Source organism: Colobus angolensis, unplaced genomic scaffold, assembly GCF_000951035.1.
Source record: "Colobus angolensis palliatus isolate OR3802 unplaced genomic scaffold, Cang.pa_1.0 Scaffold34, whole genome shotgun sequence".
Lineage (NCBI taxonomy): Eukaryota > Metazoa > Chordata > Mammalia > Primates > Cercopithecidae > Colobus > Colobus angolensis.
Window position 1 is genome coordinate 4,692,337 of NW_012116710.1, and position 21,328 is coordinate 4,713,664.

Here is a 21,328-nt window from a genome sequence, read left to right on the forward strand (position 1 = left end):
AAAAAAAAAAAAAAAAAAAAGACGAAAAAACAAAACACAACTGAAAACAGTGCCTGGCATGTAGTAAAGTCAAAATGAAAACCTTGTGCTTCAACCCAGAAAGAATTTGCACAGCCGCACATGGGTCTGGGGGCTCAGCAGGGAGCTCTGGGCCTGTCAGTAGGTGAAGTTTGTCACTGAGGTTACCCTCTCTTCATCTTGACAAGAAGTTGCTAAATTGCTCTCCCAAAATGTTTGTTCCCATTTCCACCCCCACCCGCAGTGACTGAGCTTTCCCCTTACTCCACAACTTCAGCACATTTGGTGTTGTCAGCCTGGCATTTTGGCCAATCTGCTGTGCGTGGAATGGCCACACAGCATTTATTTTTCCCAGAGCAGCTCATCTGCAGAGGTCTGTCTGTGAGCGCATTCTGCCACCGAGTTACTCAGGCTGGGCCGCAGGTGGGACCACCATGGGGCCCCCAGCACAGTGAACTCCTCATAGCTCTGTGTTCAGAGCACCACACTAGCATGCTTATCTTCTGGAGAGGGTGAGGTGGTGGGGCCGTGGTTGGGGGGGGCAAGGAAATGAGGAAGAGACCCTTAAAGTCAGTGACCCAACCTTCGTCATGTTGGTAGACGGCATCAATCAGCAAAAGAACCAGCGCTAAATCATTAGTATGTGCTATTAATAGAATATAGGTCATAAGAGAAAACATGATTAATTGCAAGATGATCTCAGTGGCTGCTGAGGGCCTAGATTTTCCCAAGGCAAAGTCCTTTCCTCACATACCAGCTTTTCTTTGTTGGGATGTAGGCTAGAGGCAGCTGAATGAACAGATACTTCCCTAAGTCATTATTTCAAAGACAGGACAGGGATGGGTATAATGGGAATCTTCTCTAAATGAAGGATGATTGAACCACTTTGTTAGTAGGTGAGTAATCCCTGATGCCACAGTGATGCTCTGGCGGTCTAGAAAGGAGAGTGAAGCTTACAGCAAAGGCTTCGGTGGGTTTGGTTCTTCCAGACCAGCCACTTACACAGCGGCACAGAAGAGAAAGGCCTGGCTGTCCCTCCCATCATCACTCAGTCAAGAGAGAGCGCCTGTGGCCAGGCTGTCTTAGAGGCTGGGTAGACACTGCCCAGGGTGTTTATTCTGCTCCAAGGCAGAAACAGAAAAGAACCTCCTGCCATCTCTGGACACAGAGAGAGAAAAGAGCTGGTAGACCTGGGCCCAGCTGGCTAATAATCTGCCCACTTAAAAGCAGATGCTGGCAACAGTCACAATCTCTGGGCTGTTAGATTGGCCAGCCCTTCTTCCTCGCGGGGGACCAGGTAAAGGAGAGTGGAGAGGTGTGAGCAGATGATCCTTTCCATATGAATTGAGATGGAAATATGAGAGTGGAATAGAAAACCCAGGCCCAAAAGTACAGGTCCAGGAACAAAAAGGGGCAGGTGCTGCAGCCAGCCTTGAGGTCAGGAGAGAAGCGACCTGGTCAGCCCAGCAGAAACAGCTCACCTGGAGCCATGGTGATAATGCCTGCTTCACAGGGTTTCATGAGGGTTGAAATCAAGGTAATTAACATGTAAGTGTTCTGAAATGTAATATGAAAGACTGGTTTTCAGTATGTTGATTATGGTGTTATGGAACTTTTGTCAGACACTTCCTTGTAGGCCCGTTTTATAAAGCAGGAAAAAACGGAGCTGCCAGAGGTGAGATGAGGGTGTGGTGGCCTAGAGCCTCACTTGCAGCGTTTCTTTACCCTCTGCAGTCTCCTCGGAGGACTGTACTCAGGGGAGTTTAAGGTGAAACCTGGGGGTCTCGGGGAGCCCGGCACTGCCCCCCAGCGGGCCCTGGGCCCCAAACAAGTCATTTACGCATTTTGGACCCCAGTTTGCTTTTCCACCAAGTGGACAGACAAGTCAGATAGATCAAAGGATTCTTCACTTAGTTGCTACGGACAGGGGCTTCAGAAATCTTTGACATCTTTGAGACAGGCAGTATTTTGTGCTTTTTTTCCTGGAGAGACATGACATAGTTTTGTTTCATCAACTTCTTAGAAGGGTCATGTTCGCCCAAACATGAAGGAGTGCTGTATTGATTTCTCAGGTCCCTTCCTGTGCTGTTAGTTTGTTGCAAGCGACAGAACCTCCCCAAGTCAAATTGACTTAAACTGCAAAGGGAAGTTAATGGTTCAGGGACCTGAAAAATCCCAGAACTGGCCCAACTGGAGTCAGTACTCAGGTATTCTCATCAGGAATTTACCCCTCTTTATTTCCGGACTGTGCCTTTCTCAGGTTTAACTTCATTCTCGGCCCCTTCCTCCTGCCCCGCCTCTGCTCACCCTCAGGTGGCAAAGAAGTCCTCAGCAGTCCTCCTGCCTTACCGCCCATCTGTTTCCCCCCAGAAATTGCAGCAAAATGTCCAGGGCCCACTCTCATTGGCCATGCTTGGATCACGTGTCTCTCCCAGAGCCAATCCCTATGGCTGAGGGAGGAGACATTCGGGTCAGGGCACCTCTCATGGGATTCTGTTCTTGCTGTAAACCTGTAGGAAGTGAAGTGCTCGGCCTGTGTGTCACCTGTGTGATGAATGGGTCATGGCCATGGGTGTGCTGGCATTGTGGAAGCAAACCGAAGGGCGTCGTCCCTTCCCAGGTGGTAGAAAGTGGGGCCCTGGGATACACAGGGTACTGGCTGGATTCCCGGATCTGTAGCCCTCCTTTGCTGCCGTTTTTATGGCCCTTTGGCATCTTCCTCTCTCCTGCATGAGGGAGTGCGGAATGACAGGCATCCACAGCTCCCTCTAGTCGGCAGGAAGTAGGTTCCTGGCTGAGAGAGACTTGGCGCCACGGCACATAGCTGGTGATCAGCCTTTATAGAGCCATATGCATCACTTTAGAGAAAGAAAGGAGAAAAATTAGAGTGGCGGGAAAGCAATTTCCGTTGCAATTTAAAAGGCGGCTATTAAAATTTTACAAGAGCTTTATTGCAGGGGTTTTCTGATCATCCCAGGAATTTTTAAAATGGGAAGTCTAGTGATAAAGGAAAATGTTCTGGGTGCGTCTGGTTCCCTCCTGCCCTGCCAAGCATCTTGAAAACCACCATTGTGAGGGCTTCCTAGACCAGCTTAGCAATAGCAACAGCCCAAGAGGCCATTTCTGAGTGTTTTAAAAGTGGGTTTTTCCATATTTGCTGTTTCTATGTATAGTGACTGTTTCTAATTTTATTTTGTACTTCGCTAAATGGCCTGGTAGGGAGCTATGGGAATCGTCAAGAACAGCAGTTGCCTCTGCCCTTCCTGTGTTAGTTGAGAGTCATTTGGTTGTGTGAACAAATAGAAATTCAGGTCAGCCTGCTGAAGTATAAAAGGAATTGGATGGACACAGGGCCTGGGAGATTCGGGTTGGAATGGTTTCAGGCATGGCTGGATCCAGGGCCTCATGAGGTTGCCAGGACGTGTTTCCTTTTACCTCCTGGCTCTGCATTCTTCTGTGCTGATTTTATTCTCAGGTAGGCTCTGAAGCAGCCCCTAACAGTTCCATAAGTAGATTCAACCAGCTTAGCAGCTCCAAGGGAAATAAACCACCTCTTGCCCCCATAGTCCCAGCATATATCATGGGGCTGGTGTTTACTGGCTCTGATCATCCTGGCTTGAAGCAGCCCCTAACAGTTCTATAAGTAGATTCAACCAGCTTATCAGCTCCAAGGGAAATAAACCATCTCTTGCCCCCATAGTCCCAGCATATATCATGGGGCTGGTGTTTACTGGCTCTGATCATCCTGGCTTTGGTGGCAGGGTCACCCTGGGCAGTCGCTGAAGCTGGAACAGGGAAGGTAGTGCAGTGGCTTTTTGGCCAGACCTGGATCCCATGACCAGTCCCATCCCCACCCACAACCCATGGGTGGGGTCAGTCCCATAGGGCTGAGTGGGAAAGGTGAGGTTCGAGGGGTTGACTGAGGAAGAGAAGTGGATGCAGGGTGGGCCAAAGCAGCCGACACCTGGAACTCCTTCCCATACTAACTTCACGAAACTGAATCTGCCCCACACTCTCCAGTTGTTCTTTTCCCTTGGAACCTGCTCTGCCTTTACTCACTCTCAGATCTCGTTGAGGGGTTCTTAATCTTGGGTCCATGGACCTTTGAAGGGTGGAAGTTTAGTGGGTCACGAGGTTGGCTGGGAAAAACATTACATCTCTATTTTCACTACCCTCTAACTGAAATTAACATTTTTTTATGCACAGGGCAATACACCACAATTGGATTAGCAATATCTGTGACTTTGTCACTACTAGAAATCACAGATATTCCCATATCACATTACAGTGTTGCAAATATCACAAAATATCATTTAAACACCTACCTATTTCTAAATCACTGTAGTTATTGGATTCACTACTAGATCTTGTAATATAAAAGCATTAATAGGCCAGACGTGGTGGTTCACACCTGTAATCCCAGCACTGTGGGAGGCCAACATGGGCGGATCGCTTGATCCCAAGAGTTTGAGACCAGCCTAGCCAATGTGACAAAACCCCATCTCTACTAAAAATACAAAAATTACCTGGGGTGGTGGTGTGCGCCTGTAAACCCTGCTACTCGGGAGGATGAGGCAGAATTGCTTGAGCCTGAGAGGCAGAGGTTGCAGTGAGCCAAGATGGCGCCCCTGCACTCCAGCCTGGGCAATAGATCAAGGCTCCATATCGAAAAAAAAGAAATTATTCTGAGGAGTCTGCAACTAATTCACCAGGCTGCCACTAGGAGTCCCTGGCATGAGAAAGGTTAAGAACCCCCTTGGGCTTCTCCAGGAACCCCAGGGGAATGATCATTGAAGTTGTCCCGATTCCTGAACCCTGGAATATTGACTAGCTGCTTGCTAGGCTTCCTTCCTAGGAGGATTCCTGGAGGAGCTGACCCGCCTTTGAGGTTGGTGTGGATGTTGGGTAGCATTTGGACATTATGGTATTGGGGAAGTGGGGCAGGGAGGTGTTGCCAGCCCACGGTTGGCCCTGCCTTCATTGACCATCGTGACAGAGTGTGGTTTAGCCAGGTGGTCAGAAACAGGCTCTGGGACCAGGTTGCTGGGTTCACATCCTGGCTGTATATAGTACACTTTTTTTTTTTTTTTTTAAGAGAGATAGGGTCTTGCTGTATTGCCCAGGCTGGTCTTGAACTTCTGAGCTCAAATAATCCTCCCATCTCAGCCTCTTGAGTAGCTGGGACTATAGGCAGGTACCACTGTGCCTGGCTTAGTATACTTTTGACTGACTGGGCAACCTCAGCTAGTGGATCTCTTATGAATTCTGTGCCTCAGTTTCCTCATCTGTAACTTGGAAGTAATAATAGGATCTTCTTGGATGATGGGGAGAGTGAAATGAGTCAGTGCATGTCTGCTAGTACAGAGCTGGCACATTGGGAGGGATTGTTATTAGTGAATGACCATTGCATGTGGGACAGCTCTAGGCTCTCTCAGATCTCATCTCCTGACTTAGTGGCCAGCCTCTGCCGGTGCCCAGAATGTGATGCTGAACAATACAGACAGTGCCTTCTCCACCTGGAGACATTCATTCATCCATGGAATATTCACTTAAATATAAACAAGCATACTACATATTCAAAGGCATAAATTCATAATATAAAGTTCCAAACCAGGACAAGTGCGATTTCTCTGTCATTCCTCTGCTCACAGTTGTCTGAGGAAATGTCCTTAGAATAGTCCTCCATCTGTCCCCTCCGCCACTGCTCACCCCTCACATACCCCGTGCCAGCTTCATGGGCCTCCTGGCTGCTCCTGAGATGCTCCACATCTGCTCCCGCCTCTGGAAGGCTCTTTCCCAGGTAGTCACACGGTCTGTAGTCTCATGTATTCACATCTCTGTCCCCTAGTCCAGGAGGCCTTCTTGGAGCTCTCTGTGTAAGGTCACAGTCCCATCACTATGGCGTTGCCCTGCTAGGTTTCATCAAGGCTCCACTCCCTGACTTTGTGTTGTTTATTTGTTACTGTCCTCCTCCCCTACTAGACTGTCTGCTCCCTGAGGACAGCCACATTGTCTTGGAGAACCTTGGTTGTATTCCTGGTGCCTGACATGTAGCAGGTGTTCAGTAATTTTTTTTTTTCTTTTTTTTCTTTTGTTTCTTTTTTGAGACAGAGTCTTGCTGGAGCAAGGCTGGAGTGCAGTGGCACAGTCACCCAGGCTGGAGTGCAGTGGCACAGTCTCGGCTCACTGTAACCTTCCTCTCCCAGGTTCAAGTGATTCTCCTGCCTCAGCCTCCCAAGTACCTGGGATGACAGGTGTCCACCACCACACCCGGCTAATTTTTTGTATTTTTAGTAGAGATGGGGTTTTGCCACGTTGGCCAGGCTGGTCTTGAACTCCTGGCCTCAAGTGATCCACCCGCCTCGGCCTCCCAGAGTGCTAGGATTACACTCAACCATGTTCAGTAAATACTTGTTGAAAGAGTGAGTATGTGATTGACAGCTGGGTATTGCAGCAGGAAGGCTTAAGTTGGCCAGAGACCTAACCTCTTCTTTTTCCTCCATGTAGATGCACAGTCTCTGATGTCGGCTCTCCTGGGACCATCCAAGAGTTCTAGTGTCTAGAAGGTACTAACGGTGAGTACGGTGTGGCTGCTGGTTTGCTTAGAACTTTACAGCTCATACACATAAGCATCTTTATTGTTTTTTTTAAATTACAAAAAAAAAAGTATCAAGGGAAAAATGAAAGTTTGCTTCACTGTTCTTGCCATCACCCGCAAGCCTAACATCTATCCTAGAGGTAATTGCTGTCAGTCACTGGCTCGGTGCCCTGCCAGACCTTTTCCTGTACACGACCTTTCCTACGTTCACATATACACGCTTATTTTGGTTCGCTGTATAAGAAAAAGGAACCATGCTATGTGGTGCTTCTTGGCTTGCTTCCACCATCCCCAATAATAGTATGTTTTGAAGATCTTTGCTCATGAGCATACCTCAGTGTATCATACATTTCATATACTTTTATTTTTTGCTTTACTTTTTCATTCAATTTTTAAACCTTACATAGAGTAAAACTCTCTCTTTGGTATACAGTTCTTTGTTTTGTTTTGTTATGTTTTGAGATGGAGTTTCGCTTTTGTTGCCCAGGCTGGATTGCAACGGCGTGATCTTGGCTCACTGCAACCTCCACCTCCTGGGTTCAAGCGATTCTTCTGCCTCAGCCTCCCGAGTAGCTAGGATTACAGACATGCGCCACGATGCCCGACTCATTTTGTATTTTTAGTAGAGACGGGGTTTCTCCATGTTGGTCAGGCTGGTTTCGAACTCCCGACCTCAGGTGATCCGCCTGCCTCAGCCTTGGTTATTTATTTTTTTTTTTTGAGGTGGAGTCTCACCCTGTCACCCACACTGGAGTGTGGTGGCGCCATCTCAGCTCACTGCAATCTCCGCCTCCCAGGTTCAAGTGATTCTCCCCCCTCAGCCTCTCGAGTAGCTGGGATTACAGGTACCCGCCATCATGCCTGACTGATTTTTATATTTTTTGTAGAGATGGGGTTTCACCATGTTAGCCAGGCTGGTCTTGAACTCCTGACCTCAGGTGATGCGCCTGCCTCAGCTTCCCAAAATGCTGGGATTACAGGCCTGAGCCCCAGCGCCTGGCTGGTATACAGTTGTTTGAATGCAGACAGATGTAGACATTTGTGAAACTGCCACCATGATCAAGATTCAGAGCAGCCCCGCCACCCCACGATGTGAATGTACTAGTTTCTCTGTTGGTTAAAAATATGAGCCAGGTGTGGTGGCTTGCACCTGTAACCCCAGCACTTTGAGAGGATGGGGCTGGAGGATTGATTGAGCCCAGGCGCTCGAGACTAGCCTGGGCAACTTAGTGAGACCCTGTCTCTACAAAAAATACAAAAATGAGCCGGGCGTGGTGGCACACACTTGCAGTTCCAGCTACACCGGGGCTAAAGTGGAAGGGTCACCTGAACCAGCGGAGGTCAAGGCTGCTGCGAGACCCTGTCTCAAAAAAAACTAAAAATTAAAATAAATACATACATACATACACATATATGGCATGGGTAATGGGTATTTACACATATTTAAAATATATACATGTGGCAAATACCTGTGCTGTATAGGTTTCAAATATGTTATATTTAGGTTTTTGGGTTGGGTTTGGGTTGGTTTGCTAGTGAACATTCTCTTTTGTTTCTGTGGGCGGGTTCTAAGCAGTGGCGTGGGACCCCAGCTGCATGTCATTCCAGTTTGCAGTGAAGCCTTCCAGGACGATCCCCAGCTTTGTTGGGAGGGGGCATTGTCTGATCCTTGAAGAACCAAGAGACCATACCAGTGTGGGAAGTGGAAAGGGGAGGATTGTGGCCTTCAGAACCTGGATGCAGGTAGCTGTGTCAGCCGAGCTGCGGGAACTGAGTGGCTCTGGATGGAGTTTCTCTCTCCTGGACGTTTAGTGGTTCTCGTCACATTCCCTCATCCTGGCAGTCTTGCCTGGGTAACTGAAGCTGGTGTGTGGAACAGTCACTAGAGGCCAGATTTCTGTCAAAGGATGCTTCCTAGCACAATTCTTGATTACTTTTATTTTGAAGTGATTTGAGAATTATTAAAAAGTTGTGAAGGCCGGGCGCGGTGGCTCAAGCCTGTAATCCCAGCACTTTGGGAGGCCGAGACGGGCGGATCACGAGGTCAGGAGATCGAGACCATCCTGGCTAACACGGTGAAACCCCGTCTCTACTAAAAAATACAAAAAACTAGCCGGGCGAGGTGGCGGGCGCCTGTAGTCCCAGCTACTCGGGAGGCTGAGGCAGGAGAATGGCGTAAGCCTGGGAGGCGGAGCTTGCAGTGAGCTGAGATCCGGCCACTGCACTCCAGCCTGGGCGACAGAGCAAGACTCCGTCTCAAAAAAAAAAAAAAAAAAAGTTGTGAAAATGGTTACAGAGTCCACATGTCTACCCTACATCCAGCTTCCCCTGTGTTACCATCTTATACAACTGTAACACAGTGATCAAAACCAGGAAATTCACACAGCCCAGTACGATTAGCTCAGTGACAGACATTAATCACATTTCACCAGTTTTTCCACTGATGTCCTTTTTCCTTCCAAGAGTCTATTCTTGATCCCACACTGCATTTGGTTTTCATGTCTCCTTAACCTCCTCCGATCTAGAACAATTCCTCCATCTTCCCTAGCCTTTCCTGACCTGGACACTGGGAGAGGACTGCTCTGCTATTTTGTTGTGTGTTTCAACTTGGGTTTTTCTGATGGTTTCTCATGACCTGATTGAGGTTATTCATTATTTAGAACGATGCCACACAGGTAGCATGCCCTCCTCAGAGCGTCTTTGTGGAGGTCTATATTGGTGCGTCGTATTTCTGGTAATGTTTACCTAGATCACTTGGTTAAGCTGCTGTGTGTCAGATTTCTCCACACAAAAGTTACACTTTTCCCTTTGTAATTAATAGCTATCTTGGGGCACTCCAGACCAGGAGTTTGAAACCAGCTTGTGCAATGAAGTGAGACCCTAGCTCTAAAAAAATAAAGTAAAAACAAATTAGCCAGATGTGGTGGTGCACACCTGTAGTCCCAGCTACTCAGGAGGTTGAGGCAGGAGGATCCCTTGACCCCAGGAGGCGGAGATTGCTGTGAGCTGAGATCGTGCCACTGTACTCCAGCCTGGGTATCAAGACCTGGTAGCAAGACCTGGGTAGCAAGAGCAAGACCCTCTCTCTTTAAAAAAACAAAACAAAACAAAAAAATGCTACCTTTGGGGAGAAACTTTGAGGCTATGCTAATATCCCACATCCCGTTTTTCCTCAAACTTCCTCCCACTAATTTTAGCATCCATTGGTGGCCAAGGTCTTGTCTACAGCAGTTATTGCTGTGCTGTTTCCCTAATGGCAGTTTTTGTGTGCCTCTCATTCCATCTACATTTATTAATTGGAATTCTTCTGTAAGGAAGACCTGTCCCTTCCGCCTTACTTATTTCTTTCTTTAGTTACTAATTTATATCCTATGGGCTATATTTGTTTTAATCTAGCACATTTCTTTTTAATGTGATAAAAGGCCCCAAATCCCAAGTAAATTCCGAGCATTGCCTCACACAGCAGGCAGACCGGCATTTTTCCTAGCTGGTAACCAGGGCCTTAGGGAACTTGGAAAGAACGAGAACAGGTTTCATGTGTCCATTTTCCTTCACTCAGCAAATGTGCATTTGAGCACCTACTAGAAGCACTAGGCACTAGGGATTCAGGAATGAACAAAACAAACTCCTTACCTTAAGGGAACGGACATCCTACTGGAGAGTAACACAGTAAACAGATAAAAAGTGAATATAGGGCTGGGCACAGTGGCTCACACCTGTAATCCCATCACCTTCACGAGGCTGAGGTGGGCCAATCACTTGAGGTCAGGAGTTCGAGATCAGCCTGGCCAATATGGTGAAACCCCGTCTCTACTAAAAATACAAAAAAAAAATTAGCCAGCCATGGTGGCACACAACTGTAATCCCAGCTACTCAGGAGGCTGAGGTGGGAGGATCGCTTGAACCCAGAGGCAGAGGTGGCAGTGAGCCAAGGTCGTGCCACTGCAATGCAGCCTGGGTGACAGAGCAAGACAGGGTCTCAAAGAAAAAAGAAAAAAAAAAGGTGAATATAGGATAAGTTAGATGTATATAGTGTATATAGGATGTATATAGGAGTATATAGTGATGAATAAAGCAGGGAAGGAGACTGGCCTCACAGGGCAATTTTTAGACAAGGCGGCCAAGGAAGGCCTCTTTGAGGAGGCCCTGAATAGAGGAGGGAGTGAGGCGGTCCCCGGACTAATTCATCCACAGCCAGCTGGGAGTTCGCAGTCAAATCATCTCCCTTCTGAACAGTTTCTGTGAACAGGAAGTGTGTTCCCTCTCTGAGGGGCAGCCCTGCTCAGTGAGGGCCAGTCTTATCCCCGAGTATTACCAGATCTGATGCCCCCCCCAATAGGAAAGGAAAGTGAAGAATTTTTTGCCAGTCCATTAAACCCAAATTATGCGACATCAGATAATGAATATGACTATATTTTGTTTTCATTGTGTTTGTTTTTTAAGTTTCTTTTTCTTTGTAGCAAGACATAGCAATGTTTTATTTTTAGTGGTGATAGAGATTATTTTAAAATACGTAAAGCTTGAATGTCACTTCAGGGCTGGGTGCAGTGGCTCACCCTATAATCCCAGCTCTTCGGGAGGTCGAGGCAGGAGAATCGCTTGAGGCCAGGAGTTTAAGACCAGCCTGGGCAGCAGAGTGAGACTCCATCTCTACAAAAAATGTTTAAAGTAGCCAGGCGTGGTGGCATGCACCTGTAGTCCCAGGTACTCGGACAGCTATGGCAGGAGGATCACTTGCACCCAGGAGGTTGAGGCCACGCTACTGTACTCCAGCCCTGGGCAATAGAGCAAGAGAGATACGTGTGTGTGTGTGTGTGTGTGTGTAAATAATTGTACAGATGGGGAGCAGATACACCTGAAAAGGAAGGGTGGAACACAGCGACTGGGCTTGGTAAGCACTGTATGGCTCAGCCACCCACTGTTTTTCCTCTGGGTTGGGTTCTCAGCAGTGGGCCTGAGTTGAAATTGGCAAACAATTACCATAGGTGTGTGCCTTGAGCCATTTGCATCATGGCGTGCGCGTCGGCCAGGAATGTCTTCAAGTTTCAGGAACAGAAACCCCCACTCACCACAGCTTGATTGAATGAGGGCTGATTTCTTGCCCACTACAAGCACACCTGGAGGTGCTTGGCTGCCAGTGTTAGTTTGGTGGCTGGGCAGTGTCAGGGCAGAGCCACTTTGATTCTCTTGGCCTTTCCCCTCATGGACATAGTTGCTGCTGCCATGTTGCGTAGCCTCCCCTAACTCCAAGGAAGGTGGCAAATGTTATTTAACTTTTCAGCCTTTCCTGAGGAGGAAGCCAGAGAAAAAATGAATTGAGTGTATCTGTTGGGGTAGCCAGCCAGTACTGCCTGGCTCCATGGGGAAGGAAAAGCAGTAATAATGAACATTAATGGGTGCTGACTCTGCCAAGCCCTGCTATAAGCGCCTCACGTGCATGATCTCATTCAGTTCTTGCAACTACACTAAGACGTCACTGCTATGATATCCCCATGGTAATGATGAGGAAACTGAGGCACGGAGTGGTGAAGCTGCCTGCCAAAGTAGAGGAGCCGGGGCAGGGGGGCATGCAGCCTGGGTCCAGGGCCCCTAAGAAAGCCACTACACTTTGTTGCCTCATAAGAGGTCCAGGGTGGGGTGGGGTGGAGGGGCCCAGGCTGCTCACTATCTGGCCTGGGTTTAAATTCTTGCAGCAAGGCGGAGCCCAGCAGCATGTTTTGCTGTGGGGAAGTTGTGATCATTAAAAAACTGTCTTGTGAATCGCATCCGCCCCTGTGTAACTAACTACCTCCCACATGTTCAGGTCCAGTGTTCGAGAGCAGCACCCACTGCATGTCTTATTCCTGGCAGCCATGCAGGGACTTACAAGTGGCTGAGGGAACCCCTCTCGGCCTCCCTTTTTCCAAACAAACTATACCTGTGCTTTTAGTTATTCTTCCCAGGATGAGGCTTCTAGCCTTTTCTTTCTCTGGAGGTCTGCTGGTTGATTGCCCACACATTTGTTATGTGCCTCCTCTGTGCCCGTCCCTGTAGAGTAGTGGGGATGCAGTGGTGGCTGGGCCAGCCTCATGGCTGGGTGGCTCTGCCCTCATGGGGCTCCCCGTCCGGTGAGGGAGCAGGCCCTCAGACCCCCGAGTGGTCAGCTCTGTGACGGAGGAAGCCCAGGAGATTGGGAACCCAGCAGAGGTGCCCAACCCAGCCTAGGGGTCAAAGAGGGCTCCTGGAAGCAACTTTTGGGCTTTGGAGGTGGAATAGAGATTCATCAAGGAGCAGTTTCTACCATCTTCTCCTTTCTTCAGTGGAACTCTCACAACAGCTCTCCTTTATGAACTTCTGTTCCCCTCCTCAGTAAAATGAAAGGTTCAGACTTGGGTCTCCATCCATCCTTCCAACCAACCATCATTGACTGGACACCTCCCATGTTCCTGCTCCTCTGCTGGGCATGAGACTTACTCCGATATACAGTATGTTGGGAAGTTCTGCAGGTAAACAACTCAGAGTGATAAGAGCTCTAATAGGGGAAGCCAGGGGGCTGTGGGAACCCCAAGGAGGCACCTAACGGTGACTTGGAGTTTGGGGACAAGCTTCTCCAGGGAGATGAAACAAAAATGGGTTGACACGGTGGCCAAGAGCACAGGTTTCCAGAGTCCCACTGACCTGGGGTCTAGTCATAGCTGAGCCCCTGACTAGCCCTAAATGGGCAGCTTAATTCTGGGAGCTTCCATTTTCTCCCAAGGTGGTTCTGAGGATTAAGATGGGATTATGAATTACAAGTACCTAGGGCAGTGCCTGGCACAAGAAGTCACATAATAGATGATAATGAGATGATGATGAGATGATGGTGGCGGCGGTGGTGGAGGTGGTGATGATGATAATGAGGAGGAGGAGGATGGTGGCATCTTGCATTCATTAGCGCATACTGCACGTTGGAGGTTAAGTGGCTTAGTAACAGCCTATAAGATAATAAGTGTGAGCTGCTGCTGTTGTGATTATTCATTCACCAGACATGTGAGCGGTTGCCCTGCCCCCCGCCCTGAGCTGGCACAGGCCTAGGTATAGCAGGACTGTGTTCTGGGAGCAGGGCTCATACAGCAGAAGCCTGGGCCAGGAATTTCATGGAACAAGTTGGGAGTTCCTTTGGTGTGTGTTAGAAACCCATGGCTCCTGGCCTCCTGGTCCCCTTTCTTGTTCATTCCTCAGACTTTTCAGCACTGGCCTCAAGGGTGTAGGCTGCCCTTGACCTCTGTGGCCAGCATGCATGGATGCTCTGCTCAGCCCATCAGCCAAGCCCCAAATTAGACCTGACAGTGTGATTTATTCTCTAGGATGGAGCCAGGAGGGCACAGCCCCAGTGGGTGATTCGGAGGGAAGGTTGTCAGCCTGAATTAGCCTAGACGCTTCATGCAGCCTTGCTGGTTCAGCTTCCTCTGTCTAAGAGGGTTTTCCAGGGTGTTGCTGGCTTCAGCACTGCCTTCTCCCCCGGCCCCAGGGACAGACACTTGGCTGTGATCCCTAAAGAGCGTGTGTGCTGAGGGCTGCCCAGGCAGGCCCTGTCTGAAGGCAGTGGAGGCTCTGGATCGTTTCATCTGTCCCGTCAGGAACCCAGAGTGGCGGCTCCCTGTGGAGTGCTTGGCCCATTCCCCGCTTCCTGTTCTTTCACTGAGTTCCATGCGGAGTGCCTGGAGGCCGTTTCCCTGCTCCACACCTTCCGGTCGGTGATCACAGTGTCTCTGCTTTCTAGCTGCCTTCATTCATTCACAGGAATGCCTCTGATGGATGAGTTTCTGCTGCAGTAACAAATTAACCCTGAAATCCTAGAGGTTGGACACAACAGATGTCCATTTCTTACTCGTGACATGGGCAGATCAGGTGGGAGGGCTTAACCTTGTACCTCAGGGACCCAGGCTGACGGGAGCACCCCCGCTCCCCCTCCCGGCCAGGCCCCGTTTTGAAGCTTCACAGGCTGCAGAGACACGACGGCAAGAGAAGGGGACGGAGAGTTGCACAGCAGCACTTAGATGCCAAGGCCCAGAAGCCACATGTTCACTTCCACCTGCACCCAGAACTGTCACACGGTTCTGCCTAACTGCAAAGGGCTAGAAATATGATACTCAGTGAGCAGTAACTATCACAGGCACAGTGGACAGGTCGGGTATTTATGCAGCATCTACTGTGTGCCAGGCCTTCTCAGGGCTCTAGAAATGCAGAGGTGTCCCCCGCCTTCCTGGAGCTCATAGTTTAGTGGTGGAAACCGAATTGAAGTAATTACAGCAACAGCTGTGTGATTATGTCTGCACTAAGTGCTCTGGCGGAGGAGCCCAGAGGGCCGTGACAGCATATCTGAGAGCCCGGACGTGTCTGGAGAGGTCAGGGAACGTCTGTCATAAGGACTGACGTTTAGGAGGAGGCCCGAAGGATAAGTAGACCTTCCCCTAGTGGGGGTGAGGAATGGGGAGAGAGTCGCTGGTAGAGGGAACCGCATCAGCGGAGCTGCGGACGTGGGAAGGAGCTTGACTCTGTGAAGGAACTGGAAGAAGACCTGTGTAACTGCAGGGTCAAGAGCTGGGAGAGGTAGGTGGGGGCAGATGGTGCCGGGTCTGGCTGGCGGTGAGGAGGAGGCTGGGACTTGGAACACCTGCCTTTTGGAGCTGTTGAAAGAATCAAATGAGCTCAGTCATTCTCTTAACAAATGCTGAGTTCCCACTCTTTGGCAGCGGGTGTTCCAGCAGCGAACAAGACGACAAATATCCCTGTTCTCAGAGCTGGCATTCGAGGCGGAGGACACAGACAATGAACCAGGCAGATACATAGAATAATTTTTACCTGGTGTAAAAAACTGCTGACCAGTAAATAGAGTAAAATGATAAAGAGCGTATGGATTGGAGGCTTTTGGCTCCAGGTAACGGCCACCCCCATTGACTCAGACTTAAGCAGTCAGGCCCCCCACCTCCAAGTCTGAGGGTTCTTTGGACCCTGTGAGCTGGTGACACAGCAGCTCGACGATAGCATGGAGGACTGTCCGTCACAGTGCCTTCATCTTAAAGCAGGCGCCTTCCATGGTCAGAGGATGGCAGGTGGGGATGCCCTGGGCAATATCGGGGCAGGTAGCGGGAGATTTTTCAAACTCTGCGTGTCCAAAGGATCTACCACTAGCGTGCCTTGGTGACAGTGAATTCTAGAAGCCAGTGTGAGAGTAAGGAGGAGGCTGTTGCTCTAGTCTAGGTGGGAGATGCTGGAGGATGGGGCCAGGGTAAGGAGTGTGGAGGGAGAGGAGGGGGCAGGTCATGTGCATGTTACAGAGTCTGAGAAACTCTACAGGAAAGAAACTCACTTCTTTGACTGTGGAACACTTTTGTTTTTGAAAGACACCTAGGAACATCTTCTACAGTATAATTTGGAAAATGTTTAATAACGATTCCCATCCTTGCTGTACGTTAGAATTATGTTAGCAACTTTAAGAAATCCCAAGGCCTGGGTCTCACCCTGAACCACTTCAGTTAGAGTTACTGAGTGACATTATAAAGCTATATTATTTGTTTGCATTTCTTTAATTTTTTAATTTTTATTTTTCGGAGACACAGTCTCACTTTGTCACCCAGGCTGGAGTGCAGTGGCACAGTCTTGGCTCACTGCAACCTCTGCCTCCCAGGTTCAAGCAATTCTCATGCCTCAGCGTCCCGAGTAGCTGGGACCACAGGTGTGCACCACCACGACTGGCTAAGTTTTTGCATTTTAGTAGAGACGAGGTTTCACCATGTTGCCCAGGGTGGTCTTGAACTCCTGAACTCAGACAATCCACCTGGCTGGGCCTCTCAAAGTGCTAGGATTACAGGCGTGAGCCACCTCGCCCAGCTTGCATTTCTGATTATCAAACTTTACTTGTTTGTTGTTTAAAAAAAGAAATCAAAGGACCCATAATGCCCCAAGATAATGTTTTACGAGCTGGTGTGTTTCTTCCAGATTTTTTTCAATGCTTGTACCTAAAAAATACCATATGTGCCCCAAAACAAAGTGGTTCAATAGCTTTCCAAAGAGAAGATGAAAAAAAGTTTGCGATGAGGGGGAGGAGGGCGTAGTGGCTCATGCCTGTAATCCCAGCACTTTGGGAAGCGGGTGGATCACCCGAGGCCAGGACTTCGAGACCAGCCTGGCCAACATGGCAAAACCCTGTCTCTACTAAAACTACAAAAATTAGCCTGGCGTGGTGGCACACGCCTGTAATCCCAGCTACTCCGGAGGCTGAGGAAGGAGAATCACTTGAACCTGGGAGACGGAGGTTGCAGTGAGCCGAGATTGCGCCACTCTACTCCAGCCTGGGTGATAGAGCAAGACTCCATCTTAAAAAAAAAGTTTGGGGGCCCACCTGAAATGTTAGGGATTTGGACAACATAATCAGCTGCCTTTCTGTATTTTCTAATTGATTAATTTTGTGACATGTTTGGAATCCAGATATCAAAAATGTTGAATTCAGCCAGGTGCAGTGGCTCATGCCTGTAATCCTGTCCCTTTGGGAGGCATAGGAGGGAGGATGACTTGAGGCCAAGAGTTCGAGACCAGCCAGGGCAACATAGCAAGACCCCATCTCTACAAAAAAAAAATAGCCAAGTGTGGTGGTGCATGCCTGTGGTCCCAGCTACTCAGGAGGCTGAAGTGGGAGGATCACTTGAGCCCAGGAGTTGGAGTCTGCAGTGAGTCATAACTGTAACACTGCACTGCAGCCAGGGCAGCAGAGGGAGACCCTGTCTCAAAGGAAAAAGAGAAAATTGGACTCAAAATGTTCCGTATATCCTCTCACATGTCATAAAACAGTGTTAGTCATACTTTTCCCAGGCATCCTTATTACCAGAGTCACTTTCTGAGTCATCTACACATATTTCCAGAGTACACTGTCTCCACGTCTATCTGAAGCATTTGTGATGTGGCACCCTTTGAATTTGTGTATATTGCCACTGGAAACTGTATACCAACACTCTCAAGAAGCCATTCCTCTACCATTAGACAGCTTTTTTTTTTTTTTTTTTTAATGCCTCTTTTAGGAATTGGTGATCTCTACAGCCACTCACTGTTAGGTTTTTTTAAAAAAAAACCAACTCAGATGTTTAAGAACAGTTACTGAACATGGGTAAGTGGCTGAGTAAACGTCAACATATAAAAGTGGTTATATAATCGCCTGTTTGTGAGTCAATCAGACTCATCATTCCAGTGTGAATAAGAAATGACAACTTAGGAAAATTTCTCCATGTACTTTCTTCCCCCACAGTGGCACTTTGCTTTAAGACAGTTTTCAGTGCTATATTACACATCCTTTTTATAAAAAATTTGAAATTCTAGTTTAAATGCCCCATTCAAGACTTTCTCCTGAAGTATTTTGTTTAAATTGATTAAACACGGCTTAAAATTATTTGTCTCTATCTTGCTTTTTTTTTTTTTTTCTTTTTTGAGACGGAGTCTCGCTCTGTCCCCCAGGCTGGAGTGCAGTGGCCGGATCTCAGCTCATTGCAAGCTCCGCCTCCCGGGTTTATGACATTCTCCTGCCTCAGCCTCCCTCCCGAGTAGCTGGGACTACAGACATCCGCCACCTCGCCCGGCTAGTTTTTTGTATTTTTTAGTAGAGACGGAGTTTCACCGTGTTAGCCAGGATGGTCTCGATCTCCTGACTCTGTGATCCGCCCGTCTCGGCCTCCCAAAGTGGTGGGATTACAGGCTTTAGCCACCGCGCCCAGCCCTCCTATCTTGCTTTTCAAAGGAATCTTTATTTATTTTATTATTATTATTCCTTTTTTTTTTGAGATGGAGTCTCACTCTGTCACCCAGGTTAGAGTGCAGTGCCTCGATGTCGGTTCACTGCAACCTCCATCTCCAAAGTTCGAACAATTCTGCCTCAGCCTCCTCAGTAGCTGGGATTACAGGCACCCACCAACACGCCGAGCTAATTTTTATTTTTATTTATTTGTTTATTTATTTTTGAGATGGAGTCTCGCTCTGTCACCCAGGCTGGAGTGCAATGGCGCGATCTCAGCTCACTGCAACCTCCGCCTCCTGGCTTCAAGCAATTCTCCTGCCTCAGCCTCCTGAGTAGCTGGGATTACAGGCGTGCGCTACCATGCCTGGCTAATTTTTGTATTTTTAGTAGAGACATGGTTTCACCATGTCGGCCAGGCTGATCTCGAACTCTTGACCTCGTGATCCACCCAACCTCAGCCTCCCAAAGTGCTGGGATTAGAGGCGTGAGCCATCGCACCAGGCCCCAGCTAATTTTTGTGTTTTTTGTTTGTTTCTTTTTAGTAGAGACGGAGTTTTGCTGTGTTGGCCAGGCTGGTCTCTAACCTCAAGTGATCCACCTGCCTCAGCCTCTGAAGTAGCTGGGACCACAGGCACAAGCCACCACGCCCAGCTAAGTTTTAAATTTTTTATAGAGACAGGTCTTACTATGTTGCCCAGGTTGGTCTCAAACTCTAGTCTCAAGTGATCCTCCTGTCTTAGCCTCCCAAAGTGCTGGGATTACAGGTGTGAGCCACCACACCTGGCACTTTGCTAATTTCTTACTTGGTTATTTTTTTCTGATATTGAGTTGTAATAGTTCTTCATAAATCTTGAATATTAACCCTTTGTCAGGTATGTGGTTTGCAAATATTGTTTCCTAGTCCGTAGGTTGACTTTTCATTTTGTTAATTGCTTCCTTTGCTGTGCAGAAGCTTTTTAGTTGGATGTAGTCCTGTTTATTTATTTTTGCTTTTGTAGCCTGAGCTTTTGGTGTGATGTCCAAAAAATCCTTGCCAAAGTCAGTGTTGAGGAGCTTTCCCCCCATGTTCTTTTCTGGGAGTTTTATTGTTTCAAATCTTACATTTAGGTCTTTTATCCACTTGAGTTTATTTTTGTGTATGTTATAAAATTTCATTCTTTGTAGGGCTCAGTTTCATTCTTATTGACCACTTATGTTTGGATTTATTTCTGGGCTCTATTCTATTCTGTTTTTATGTCAGCACCATACTCTTTTGATTACTATAGCTTTGTAATATAATTTTAAATCAGGAAGTGTGATGCCTCCAAGTTTTTATTTCTCAGTGTTGCTTTGGCTAGTTGGGGTTTTTTTTGTGGCTACATATAAATTTTAAGATTGCTTAAAGAGCATGTTTACAGTGACTTATCACACTTGGAATTGTGGGGTCAAGCCCTTGGGAATACTTACCAAGTCTCCTATAATATATGCCTCCCTTTCTATTATTTTCCAAACTAGCATCATTTAAGTTTTTGAAAGCTAGTATGTCTTTCCCAAAGAGCACTTGTTCCAAAATAAAATAAGGAAAGACCCTGAAATATAGCTACTTTTTTTAAGGATAATGTGTTGGGCATATCTTGCTTTATCTTTGATTACATCTTGTATCCAAAATAAATGAAGTTAATCACTCACAAATAACTAGCTCAGTAGTGTTTGACCTTCCTGCAGGAGCTGTAACTAGTTATCTCACATCCCCAGCTTGACCTTACTCATTCATTCATTCGACATTGATTTATTTCCTGTCAGCTGCCCTGAAAGCCAATAGTAAAGATGGCCTTTGGAATATATTGGAATCCCAGCCCTCCCCTTCTACCTCTATGACCATGGCCAAAGCACTTACCTTCCTGTGCCTCAGTTTCTCCATCTGTAAAACAGAGGAGATAATGCTGCCTACGTCATAATGTGGTTGTGGGCATTCAAGGATTTAAAACAGATCCATGGGCCAGGCGCGGTGGCGCACACCTGTAATCCCAGCAGTTTGGGAGGCCGAGGTGGGCGGATCACTTGAGGTCAGGAGTTCCTGACCTCAAGTGATCAGCCTGGCCAACATGGTGAAACCCCATGGCTACTAAAAATACAAAAATTAGCCAGGCATGGTGGTGCATACCTGTAATCCCAGCTACTGGGGAGGCTGAGGCAGGAGAATCTGGGAGGCGGAGGTTGCAGTGAGCTGAGATCACACCACTGCACCCCAGCCTGGGCGACAGAATGAGACTCTCAAAATAAATAAATGTGTAGATAGATGGAAAGAGAGAGAGAGAAAGAAAGAAAGAGAGAAAAAGAGAGAGAAAGAAAAAAAACAGATCCATGGTCCCAGGTGGAATATCATCCAAGCTGATGTCTTGTTATCACTGCAGAAATATCGATGTGATAGACTACCACTGCTCGCTCTGAACCTTCTAGGGTTGCCTTTCTAAAGTCTGAATTATTCAGAATTCCGAAACACATCAGGCCCAAGAGGTTTAGGAAGGGATCATTCCACCGTATGTATAAAGTAAGCACTTAGCATAGCACCTGGCACATAGTAAATGCTGTGTCAATGTTAACCATTTACTGTTGCTACTATTACTATATAAAGTGCATACCTCACCATCCCTAATCATCGTCATGGAAAAGCAAATGATAATCACAGTGAGATACCGTGACACACCTGCCTCAGTGACTATGATAAAAAGAGGGCACAGAGGAGCTGAGGTCAGAGAGTTCCACAGGAGGCCTGCTAGGGACTGGGGCCTTTTCCTTAAATGGATAGGGGGAGGGTTCTGAGCAGAGGAAGGACATGATCTGACCCATAGATTAATAGAAGCCCTCTGGCTGTGTGTGGCAGCAGGAGCCGGAGCCAGGAAATTGGGGCAGAAGCTCCTGCTGTGGTCCATGGTCCTGCCTGTGGGGTTGTGAGGGAGGGGCGAGCTCATTTACATCTTGAAGGTGGA

General features: G+C 47.8%; 1 protein-coding gene across 1 annotated transcript in view; it reads left to right on the top strand.

Annotated features, from left to right (window-relative positions):
- Nucleotides 1-21,328, top strand: part of SIPA1L3 (signal-induced proliferation-associated 1 like 3) — a 328,322-nt gene that overhangs the window by 130,169 nt on the left and 176,825 nt on the right. The window contains exon 2 of the mRNA XM_011952514.1: nucleotides 6,526-6,593. The gene's annotated coding sequence lies outside the window, so the exon portion shown is untranslated. The remainder of the gene's footprint in view (nucleotides 1-6,525; nucleotides 6,594-21,328) is intronic.